A 12,165-nucleotide genomic window follows, 5' to 3' on the forward strand; every position below is an offset into this window, starting at 1 on the left:
AGCTGCATGTTCACGCTCTGTGAGCATTGCCCCTGGAACTGGAGAAGGAGCATAGAAGAGGCACTGTATGCAGAGGGAGATTTAGATAGAAAAGCTAAGGGGGATTGCCCTGCTGGGGCACTGCTGCGGATCTCACACTCTGTTGGTGATGCCCAGCACCAGCTTTCTGACCTGTCTGCTCGGCTATCAGGTGGAGGCTGGACGTTTGCACTCTGCGAGCCTTGCCCCAGGGCACCCGTGATCATGCACCAAGAGACACTGTAAGCAGATAAGAGTTTTAGGGAGCAGAGCTAGGGCAGATTGCCATGTCGGTGATACTGTTGAGGAGCTCACTGTGTGTAGGTGATTCCCAGCACAAGGTTTCTTTCCGGGAACCTCCAGTGCGGGAGCAGGGGATGGAGGCTTCACTTTGTGTACCTTGCTGTGGGACACCTGTGGGAGGGCACCAGAAAGACAGTATACAGATGGAGTTTTAGTTGAAAAATGCAGGTCAGAATGTTATGCTGGTAGCACCTTTGAGAGGCTCACACACTGTTTGTGATGCCCAGCACCAGCTATCTGATCTGGCTGCTCAGCTGTATATGCATTAGCTAGATGTTTGCATTCTGTGGGCCTTGCTCCTGGATATCGAGAGTGAGACCAGAAAGAAAGCCTGGTCTGGGCATAACCTTCACACACTGAGCTCCTCAATAGTGTCACCAACATGGGAATCTGCCTTAGCTTTGCTGCATAAAACTCCATGTGTGTGCTGTGTCTTTTCCGTGCGCCCGCTCTACATACGGGAGCAAGGCTCACAAGAGTGTGAATGTCCAGCTGCTGCACATACAGCAGAGGAGCCAGGTCAGAAAGCTGGTGCTGGGCATCACCTATACACAGTGAGCTCCTCAATGGTGGCACCAACATGGCAATCCGCCATTGCTATTTTAACTAAAAGTCCACCTGCGTACTGTCTTTCTGGTGCCTTCTGTCAGGCGTCCTAGAGCACGGTTCAGAATGTGAAGTCTCCATTCCCTGCTCCCACAGAGGAGGAGTCTAGAATGAAAGCCTGCATGGAGAATCAGCTCCACACAGTGAGCTGCGGAACAGTGGCACCAACATGGCAATCCTCTGTTGTGTATGAGGCAGGGACTCCAGGTGTGATGCAACCAGAGATGTTTATTGAATGAGCTTACAGGCTTTGATAGTATTCTGGCTAGCCATCCTCAGCTAGGATCATCCTCATCCTCATCCTAGCCTTTACTGATCACACGCCTTTACAACCAATCATCTTTGCTTAAGCAACTGTTTTCTGGATAAGGCAAGTGCTTGCCCAGACATAGTCTAACATGTTCTATCTGCTGCTACAAGCATTACAAGTGCGTGCCTAAACATGTTCCCCCTGCAGCTGCTACATTGCAAGTGCTTGTACAAACATGTCCTTGCTGCTGCCAAGCATTGTTACTTTTGGCCCACATTTCCCCCTTTCTGGTTTGCTAAGCTTTGCAGAGCCAGCACAGTATGTGTTTGTGCAAGCATCAGTTGATTTACACTTTGGTTCATAAGTCACTGAATACAATAAAACAAACATGACAAGCAGATGGTAATAATCAGTAATGCTATAAGCCCTATTACAACAAAGCCAGCTATGTGTCTAAGCCAAGGACCAAAATTTCCCAACCAAGAAAACAGTCCACAAGGGTTCCAGCCTTGGTTTCGTTGCAATTCCCCAGACAGTTCCTTCAACTCCTGGGTGCTTTTGTGTGATACGTGGATTGACTCCACAACTCGTTAAAGTAGTAAAGTAGGTATGCTTTTTATTCGGCGCTGAGGTGCATGGGGATAGTTCCTCCAAAGTATGCACACCCAGGGTCGTTTGTCTCTTTCACCAGACTGCTAAAGAGCATGCGTGACAGCCAGAGGTGAAAAGCTCAGGCTCGAGGAAGATTCATTTACTTCATCTTGAGACCCTCGCCCACGACCACTAGGAGGCACTGTGTAGGTGCAAAGGACTTCTTAGCTCATTATAATACCAAGCGGGGATAGGACATGAATATGTATAGGCGTGTTGTGCAACCTCATGCGTATGTGTAACTTTAGAGGAGAAATGCAAAGGGAAATGATGCTGAGGCACGCATGCCTTTGGAGGAAACTTTAAAAGGAAACTTTGGAGGAAACTTTAAACTTTATTCAGCGTCTCAGTGCTGAATAAAAGCATACCTACTTTACGACTTGAACGAGTTGTGGAGTCTATCCGCGTATCACTCTCACACCTGAATTACAGCCACCTGCAATTCCCATTTCTCACAATGCAAACCCAAAGTAACCCAGAGATGTGGGAATGTTCAACCCAGGATTCACAGAGCGGCTGGGACCATATCCCCCAGGATCATCCCAGGCTTACCTTTCATCCTTTGGTACTTTGGATATTCCCTAGTTACTGCTCCTATGATTCGATGGGTCCATGCACTGTTTTGGGCTATTTCCTTTCGGATACAAAGATACATCAGATATAGCACGAAAAATACAATCAGTATCACAATTATAGTTTGCACGAGGGAGCGGACCCATCCAACTGCGGATGCGCTGCTACAAACAGACCACTTCAGTCACCGTGAATAATGCCACCGTGATATCTTTATTCCACTCTCAAATCAACCATATGCTCATCCTTAATGATGCACTAGTTCTTTGCATTCAAATATGCATATAAACATCCAAAAGAGTTACTGTAAGTTTTTATTAAAAAACCCTTAATGTTCATGTTGTTTTCCCCAGTACAGGTATATTTTCCTTAAAAAGTACTGCATGTATCAAAAACATAAGGTTTATCCCATCATTGTCAATTGTCTTTGAAGAACTGTCAAACATCTTCAACTGGAATGAACTCCAGAAGAGCCTCAAGAAAAAGCTTTTAGTTTTCTAAATGTATGACAAGAGGCTTAGTATTTTGTGGCATAGACAACAGACCATTGACAAGTAATCCTTGCGTTTACAGCATTCTTTCAGGAATGGTATCAATTCCAAATCTCAGCTGAGAATTCACACCCTGCACAAAACTAACCCAAGATCACAAGATACATTACTTGCAGTACTTGAAGCTCCATCGACATTCAGGTTTTTAACAGCTCTTTAAAGACGTAATGGTGCAGATCAAGTACAAGCTTTTTGCCTCAGTGTAATACACATTTAAATTAAAATAAATAAAATAAATAAAAAAAAATAAACCAAGGAAGACAAATATCTTTACATTTTATTGTTCAGAAAAAGAATCTTAAAAGAAAGCATTCAGTAGCCCACTTGTGCTTAAAATATTCAATGCATCAGAAAGCCAAAAGGAAACAAAAACCACACACATTTTGGTACACCGTGATCAGAAAGGTAACACAATAAATGTTCAGGAATTGCACTGTATTTAAAATGCTCACTAGAATCTGATCCACTTCTACCTGTGGCTACTGAAGCTGCTCAGTTCCTTTTCCTCTTCAACTGCCAACGTGTGAAGGCCCTTCAGGTATAAGTGATGTGAAGAAGGTTGTGATAAAGGACCAAGCAGAAGCCATGAATCCAGGCTCCTGCATTGTATTGGCATCTTCACCTGCATCTTCTCCACTGTCTTCATCAATCCCATCATCCATAAGTCGTTCCTTTAAAAACAGAAATTGAAGCAATTCAGCTGCTTCTTTTCAGAGCTCTAACACAAGGTCACCAGCAGCATCTTCCCACATTAAGCTCAGAACAACCTCCTGAAGAATAACTAGCATGAAAAGAGTCTGCGACTGAAGTAGAGACCATCAGAAATTGTCAGCCTAGAAAAAATACAAGATTTAAGCCGTAGGCACAACACTGAGACCCAAACTGAAAGCTTTGGGGTTAAACTGACTACATTTCATTTAAGTTGACTTTCTGTCCAGGCATTACAGCATACTTTATAATATAATACATAGGAGTCTCAGAAGACACGTCTGCTCTTCCTCACCATCTCTTCAAGATCAGGATTATTTGCATGTTGCCCATCACGATTCACATCCATGTTAATGACTACCTGCTGTTGGCCTCACTCCTGCCTTAAGGGGAACCATCCAGCTTGGTGTCTGTGTAAGAAAAACGAACGGCTGAAAAGCAATCTTTTGAATGGAACAAAAAGGTTTTTCTGCTATACCTGCTCCCTAAACACAAATGTCCAGACCCTGCTCCTAAGCCTAATGTGTTAGGACAAAAACCAGGACCTGGGTATGTTCTATGCAGATTGCTCTCAGAATAGTCCCTTCAACAGGGATATCCTCACTTATTTACCCACCTAAAATTCCTTCTCTGTAAAGTCTCACTGGGCACCACTCTCTGGTGACCGACACACCAGCTCCCTAAGCGGCAGTGTCCAGACCCTGCTCCTAAGCAGGTTGTTAGGAACGAAACAAAAACCTGGACATGTTCCATAGAGGGAGCCCTCAGGAACAGTGCCACCAACAGGGATAAACTCACTTATGTACCCATCTAAAACTCCATCTGTGTAAAACTCCATCTGTGTAAAGCCTCACTGGACAGCACTCTCTGGTGACCGAGTCTTCAGCAGCCTATGTGCCAATGTCCAGACCCTGCTCCTAAGACTAATATGTTAGTACAGAAACCAGGACCTGGGCATGTCCTGCAGATGGTGCATTCTAGAACAGCCCCTCCAACACGGATATCCTCACTTACTTACACACCTAAAACCCCATCTCTGTAAATTCTCACTGGACACCACTCTCCACTGAGATGCTTTGGGGGATGCTCCGGTGACCCCCTCGCGGACACACCGGGCACCCCCCGCTGCCTCCCCGCCCGCTCCCCTCGCGCTCTCCCGGCTTCCCCCCCTCCCGCTCCCACCGGCTCACCCCCACTCGCCCCACAGGAGATGCGCTCCCGCCCCACGCCTCTGACCGCCACCTGCAAGCCGAGGGCAGCGCGGGGCTGAGCTGGCCCCGCCCCGCCGCCTCCCCGCCACTTACGGGGGCGCTGTCGGAGGGGCGCACCCCGAGGGCACGGACCCGGAGCCGCCGCTCCCCAGCAGCGCTCCCAGGCGGTGCAGCCGCTCCAGGGGCTCCTTCTCTTTCCCTGTGCGCCACACGCGGCCGCTACCGCTGCGAGCGGGGCCCCCGCCGGCCCCCACCGCCCGCTCCGCTCCGGGACGAGCGGAGCCGTTCCCGCCCTCACCCGGCCGCGGCTCCGGGCGTGCAGCTCCCCGCCGGTCCCGGGGCCAGCGGCTCCACCCCCACAGCAGCACCACGGGCACCTTGCCCGACCGCTCTCCCGGTGCCGGTGCGGGCACCCCCGCAGCCACACCGCGCACCGGCAGCTCGCGGGTCCCAACGCTGAGCGACCGGGGCCAGGCGGAGCGGGGCCTGGGGGCGGACCGGGGAGCGCCAGGGGGCGGTGCTGCCTCGCCAGACCCACCGGCAGCGTCTCGGCCAGCGCCGCCACAGGCGGGAGCGGCAGAGCCGAGCGGGGCGGCGCGAAGGGCCCCTGCGGGAGGCCCCGGGGGCTGGGGAGAAGTGGTGGGCACGGACGCGGGCAGCGGCGGAGGGACGGCTCCGAGCCGGAGAGAGCCAGCGGGACCATGCCTCCCCCGCCCGGCCGCCGCATCCTCACGGCCGAACCGCGGCCGAGCCCTCCGCGAGGAGCCTCCTCCTCCCTTGAGCCCTTTTCCCTGCGGCTTCGCCACTGCTCGGCGTCCCCCGGGCCCCGTCCCGCCCGCTCCCCCCGATGAGCGCCGCCCTTGTTCATCGCGAGCAACCCGCAGGCTCGTGTCATCCCCCTCCCCCTCGTAGGGCTGGATCCAGCCTTCCCCGTGCTGCTTTCGGGGGCTGCTCCTGGGCACCGCGGCTCGGAGAGCCCTTGGGGAACCTGCAGCGTCAGTCTCGCTGGGAGGCAAACCGCTGGGCCCTGCAGCAGCCGCTCTTGTGCTCCGCAGCACGCTCGCAGCATCCTTCATCCCGAAGTTCCGTAATAAAGGGATGGCTTCGTCACATCAAGTGCTTCCTTTTGTTACAGTCCGCATGGAAAACAAGCAAGATTCCTGCCTTCCCCACACTGCGCACTATTAACACAAACCGCGCCGGGTCAACACTCGGCACCCAGGGGTGATGCAGCTTCCCGAGGGAGAGGTCTCCTCTGTACTGGTCACTCCAGGACTCTCGCTGCTGGAATACCCCACGGTCACCGTGGTGGCCCGGTCACGATGGGCTTCTCCACTGCAACCACTACGGGTTTGTGCTGGCGGCAGCAGCGTGCCCGTGGCCACTGGGCACCCAGGGATGCTCCGGCAGTTGCCGCAGGGGGACCAGCCTCTGCCCAGCCGGCTCGAGGAGGTCCTTCACGGGCTGCTCTTCCTCTGTGCCTTTCGTCCAGAGGTGGAGCATGCGAGGGGTCACAGCTCAGCCTGGGCAACGGAAAAGGGCGTCACGGCCACCTACGAGCAGCAGAGAGTGACCGACGTTCGCAGGGTGGAAAGACAGCCCCTACCATCTGCCATGGGCTGATCCAGAAAGTACTGCAACAGGATGAAGCCCCACAACATCTGCAATACATTACACCATCATGGTGTGACACCATACAGCAGCAGCAGAAGCTTTTTAGACAGGGAGGAAAATAATCCAAATCCTTCCCAAGACCGGTTTTGCCATAGGACGAGGCAAGTTCAAGGGACCTGACCGGGAGATTCAGGTTTGGGGAATAAAACGGCAAGACGGACGTCACCAGATCCCCACAGACGTGATCAGCAAGGAAACAGCAATGCCTCCACCAACCAGTAAGAAACAAACACGAGCTTTCTCAGGTGTTGTGGGGTCTGGAGAATGCACATCCCAAATTACAGTCTGGATGTGAGCTTTCTCTATCACGTGACCCGCAAGAAGAATGATTTCAAATGGGGCTCAAGAGCCTGAGGGTTTGGGTCCCTTTTCCAATTGCCTGGTCAACACCTGCTTACCTACAAAGTGACCCCAGTTACTTGGCTTCCCTACCCTCTAATTCCAGGCTACCAGCTCCATTATCCCAGCATCGGAGCAGCCAGGTGATAACATGCTCACCTGGACCACAGCCAAAATCCTTCTGTATATCCCACAGCTCACTCAGGGACAGGGAGCGAGAGCTTCCCTCTGGTTCTGCCTCCTCCTCTCTTTCTAGCGCTGGCCCTGCACCGTCCTCTGTCACTACACGAGGTGACTTTCATGTTCAGTTCTTCTCTGTAGAGGGGCAACTGATAACGGCACAGATTGGTTCTTTGGTTCAGCCCAAGTGCCTGCTACCGGGGCTGGAGTGGCTGCTAGTGTCTGCTGTCAGGGCTGGACTAGCAGCAGCACCTGTCACCACGGCTGGAATGGCTAGAGTGCCTGTTGATGAGGTTGCAGTAGCCGCAGTGCTTGTTGCTGGGCATGGAGTAGAAGCACTGCCTGCTGCTTTGCCATGAGATCCAGGGACCTTTTCTCCTTGAGGGTACTGGATAGTGCTGAGCAGGGCTCGGTGGGCACGGGGCAGGCCCCAGCACGTTGTGGTGATTTTGCCTCTCTGGTATTGCCAGGACGATGCTTTTCCCAGCTAATGGAGTAGTTTTCCTGGATTTTGCACTTGTTCAGGGGTGAAGTTCCACAGCATTGCAGGGGCCACTGGCCTAGGTACCTGCACATACGATCCCACACACCCTGCCACCCATAACTGTACAGCCTCGGGGAAGATGTCTGGGGGGTATGCTCACATCATTGTTTACCCTTAAGCAAGACCTGAACCATATGCAGCAACGCGCTGGTTCCCAGCAAAGGAGCAGGTTGGTTTCATGGGTATTCAAAGGACACTTAAAGTGTCTGAAATTCTCAAATACTACCGTAAATAGCCTGGTGGGGAGGTGGAAGATGTGGGACATCTCCCCCATAGGTTGGTCCTCCGAGGAGAAAAAGCAAGAGGTACAGTTACTAATAGTTGCCACAACGTGGATTCCAAAGTACAGAGGGGATGGCAATGCTGAGAGCACAGACCAGATTAACAGCTTCTAGTACAAAGATGTCAGCACTATTCTTAACATCAAGACACAAACACGGCTATTTAAACTATAAGATTTATTATCACTATGAACACCAAGAATGCTATAAATAACAATAAATTTATTAAGAAAGCTATAAATAACATACAAATTTCTCAATAAAGCTATAAATAACATACAAATTTGTGAAGAAAGCTATAAATAACAATAAATTTATTAAGAAAGCTATAAATAACTGTGGTGGTTTAAACCGATCCACAGAGCTCGTCTACTCACCCCCCCCCCCCCCCTCCCCCGGACCTTCCCCGCTCCCGGAGGGATGGGGAGGAGAATCGAGAGAATGTAACTCCCAGGGGTTGAGATAAGAACAACCCAGTAACTAAGGTGTAACACAAATCACTACTGCTACCACCAATGATAATATTGATAAGAGAAAATAACACGAGAATACGTACCACCGCCAAACGAGTTCGACCCCCCTGAAGAGAGCGTGTGCCCTTCCGGGTAACTCCCAGTTACCTCCCTGGGCATGACGTGCTGTGGTATGGAATACCTCTTTGGCTAGTTTGGGTCAGGTGTCCTGTCTCTGCTTCCTCCCGGCCTCCCCTCGTCCCCAGCAGAGCATGAGACTCACAAAGTCCTTGGCCAGAATAAACATTACTTAACAACAATTAAAACCACTCAGTGTTATCAACTCTCTGCCCAGGCTGGAAGTCAAAACACAGAGCTTGCACCAGTTACTAAGAAGGAGCAAAACGGCTCCTGGTAGACCCAGGACAGTATCCACCCCTTATTCCATACCATTCACATCATGCTCAGATCCCACATTTTCAGTATACCATCTCTCTCACATATATATATATATATATACATACATCCACACACACACACAGACAAAGAAATAATTTCTTAGTGCATGGACCAATCCCTATAATGCCGTCGAGTCCATTCTGTCCATGATGTCAGGTTCCATCCCTTGTAACAGTCTTTCAGGGCAGGAAAGGCTGTGTGCAGTGTTGGATTGTTGCCTGCTGATGCTGATTGTTCCTTCACTGCAGAACTTGTCTGGTTCTATCAGAATTCATTCTCTGTTGGGATGATGGTTGGAGGGAAGTCAGGGCCAGTCGCTGGTGACCTGAAGACATCTAATTGATGGGCTATAAAAGTATTACACAGCAGGCAACAGCATACAATTAAGTTCATTGACTGTTTTCCCCTAAAATCAAATCCCCTTGAGGTATACATCGGACTTCCCCATCTTCCCGCATTACCCACCAAGTATATCTGGGTCCCTGAGCAAAAGCAATCCCACAAGTGGGTTTGCCTTTACCTGAAGCAGGAATAACCCAAACTGTCTTCCCCAGCAAATTCTTCATGTGCACCACAGGAACTTTGTCCCCCTCTACAATATGTAAAAGTTCTGACTGGGCTGGGCCAGCTCTATTGACCAATCCTCTAGTGTTAACCAACCAGGTGGCCTTTGGTAAGTGTGTATCCCAATGCTTGAAAGTTCCCCCACCCATTGCTCTCAGTGTGGTTTTTAACAGCCCATTGTACTGTTCGATTTTCCCAGAGGCTGGTGCATGGTATGAGATGTGATATACCCGCTCAATGCCATGCTCTTTGGCCCAAGTGTCTATAAGGTTATTCCGGAAATGAGTCCCATTGTCTGACTCAATTCTGTCTGGGGTGCCGTGTCACCACAAAATCTGTTTCTCAAGGCCTAGGATAGTGTTCCTGGCAGTGGCGTGGGGCACGGCGTATGTTTCAAGCCATCCGGTGGTTGCTTCCACCATAGTAAGCACATGGCGCTTGCCTTGGCGGGTTGGTGGGAGTGTGATATAGTCAATCTGCCAGGCCTCCCCATATTTGTACTTCAGCCATCGTCCTCCATACCAAAAAGGCTTTAACCGTTTGGCTTATTTAATTGCAGCACGTGTTTCACGCTCATGAATAACCTGGGCAATAGTGTCCGTTGTTAAGTCCACCCCTCGGTCACGGGCCCATCTCTATGTTGCGTCTCTGCCCTGATGGCCTGAAGTGTCACGGGCCCACCGGGCCAAAAATAATTCACCTTTCTGTTGCCAATCTAAGTCCATCTGAGCCACTTCAATCTTAGCAGCTTTATCCACTTGTTGGTTGTTCTGGTGTTCCTTGGTGGCCCGACTCTTGGGTACATGTGCATCTACATGGCGTACCTTCACCACCAGGTTCTGCGATATCTTGCCACACAGTGCAGCAGCCCAGATGGGTTTACCTCTGCGTTGCCAGTTGCTTTTCTTCTATTGCTGCAACCACCCCCAGAGGGCATTTGCCACCATCCATGAGTCAGTGTAGAGATAAAGTACTGGCCACTTTTCTCGTTCAGCAATGTCCAGGGCCAGCTGGATGGCTTTCACCTCGGCAAAGAGACTCGATTCGCCCTCTCCTTCAGGAGTTTCTGCAACTTGTTGCCGAGGACTCCATACGGCTGCCTTCCATCTCCGATGCTTTCCCACAATACGGCAGGACCCATCAGTAAACAAGGCATACTGTTTTTCACTTCCTGACACTTTGTTATATGGTGGGGCCTCTTCAGCATGCATCACCTCCTCCTCTGGTGACATTCTGAAATCTTTGCCCTCTGGCCAGTCCATGATGACTTCTAGAATGCCTGGACAACTGGGATTTCCTATTGGAGCTCGTTGTGTAATTAGTGCACCCCATTTACTCCATATAGCATCAGTTGCATGATGTGTAGAGGAGACCCTGTCTTTGAACATCCAGCCCAGTATGGGCAACCGGGGTGCCAGGAGGAGCTGTGCTTCAGTGCCAATCACTTCCAAAGCAGCTCGAACCCCTTCATAGGCTGCCAGTATCTCTTTCTCAGTTGGGGTATAGCTGGCCTCAGATCCTTTGTACCCCCGACTCCAAAAGCCGAGGGGTCGACCTCAAGTCTCCCCTGGAGCTTTCTGCCAGAGGCTCCAGGTAGGACCATTTTCCCCAGCTGCGGTGTACAGTACATTTTTAACATCTGGCCTGGTCCGGGCTGGTCCGAGGGCTACTGCGTGAACTATCTCGCGTTTAATTTGCTCAAAGGCTTGTTGTTGCTCAGGACCCCATTTAAAATCATTCCTCTTCCGGGTCACATGATAGAGAGGGCTTACAATTGAACTGTAATTTGGGATGTGCATTCTCCAGAACCCCACAGCACCCAAGAAAGCTTGTGTTTCTTTCTGATTACTTGGTGGAGACATTGCTGTTATCTTGTTGATCACATCTGTGGGGATCTGTCTACGTCCACCTTGCCACTTTATTCCCAAAAATTGAATCTCTTGTGCAGGTCGCTTGACCTTACTCCGTTTTATGGCAAAACGGTCTTTCAGCAGGATTTGGATTATTTTCCTCCCTTTCTCAAAGACTTCTTCCGCTGTATCGCCCCACACGATAATGTCATCAATGTATTGCAGGTGTTCTGGAGCTTGCCCCTGTTCCAGTGCAGTCTGGATCAATCCATGGCAAATGGTAGGGCTGTGTTTCCACCCCTGGGGCAGTCGGTTCCAAGTGAACTGGACACCCCTCCAAGTAAAAGCAAACTGTGGCCTGCACTCTGCTGCCAAAGGAATTGAGAAAAATGCATTGGCAATATCAATTGTGGCATACCACTTGGCTGCCTTTGACTCTAATTCATACTGAAGTTCTAGCAAGTTTGGTACGGCAGCACTCAATGGCGGTGTGACTTCATTCAGGCCACGATAGTCTACTGTTAGTCTCCACTCTCCGTTAGACTTTCTCACTGGCCATATGGGGCTATTAAAGGGTGAGCGGGTCCTGCTGATCAGTCCCTGACTCTCCAGTCTACGAATCAGCTGATGGATAGGAATCAGGGAGTCTCGGTTGGTGCGATATTGCCGCCGGTGCACTGTTGTGGTCGCGATTGGCACTTGTTGTTCTTCGACTTTCAGCAACCCCACAACAGAAGGATCCTCTGAGAGACCAGGCAAGGTGGACGGCTGCTCAATTTCCTCAGTCTCCAAAGCAGCAATACCAAAAGCCCATCGGTACCCTTTTGGGTCTTTGAAGTACCCTCTCCTGAGGTAGTCTATGCCGAGGATGCATGGAGCCTCTGGACCAGTCACCATGGGGTGTTTTTGCCATTTCCTCCCAGTTAGGCTGATTTCAGTCTCCAGTACAGT

General features: G+C 50.6%; 1 long non-coding RNA gene across 1 annotated transcript; it reads right to left on the reverse strand.

Annotated features, from left to right (window-relative positions):
* Nucleotides 1-3,208: 3,208 nt before the first annotated feature.
* Nucleotides 3,209-5,357, reverse strand: LOC136011046 (uncharacterized). Its single transcript, XR_010611167.1, has 2 exons — nucleotides 5,170-5,357; nucleotides 3,209-3,623 (listed from the first exon to the last, which is right to left on the reverse strand). It is a non-coding gene; the product is annotated as an uncharacterized LOC136011046 (long non-coding RNA).
* Nucleotides 5,358-12,165: the final 6,808 nt, after the last annotated feature.

This window comes from Lathamus discolor, chromosome 3 (assembly GCF_037157495.1).
Source record: "Lathamus discolor isolate bLatDis1 chromosome 3, bLatDis1.hap1, whole genome shotgun sequence".
Classification (NCBI taxonomy): domain Eukaryota; kingdom Metazoa; phylum Chordata; class Aves; order Psittaciformes; family Psittacidae; genus Lathamus; species Lathamus discolor.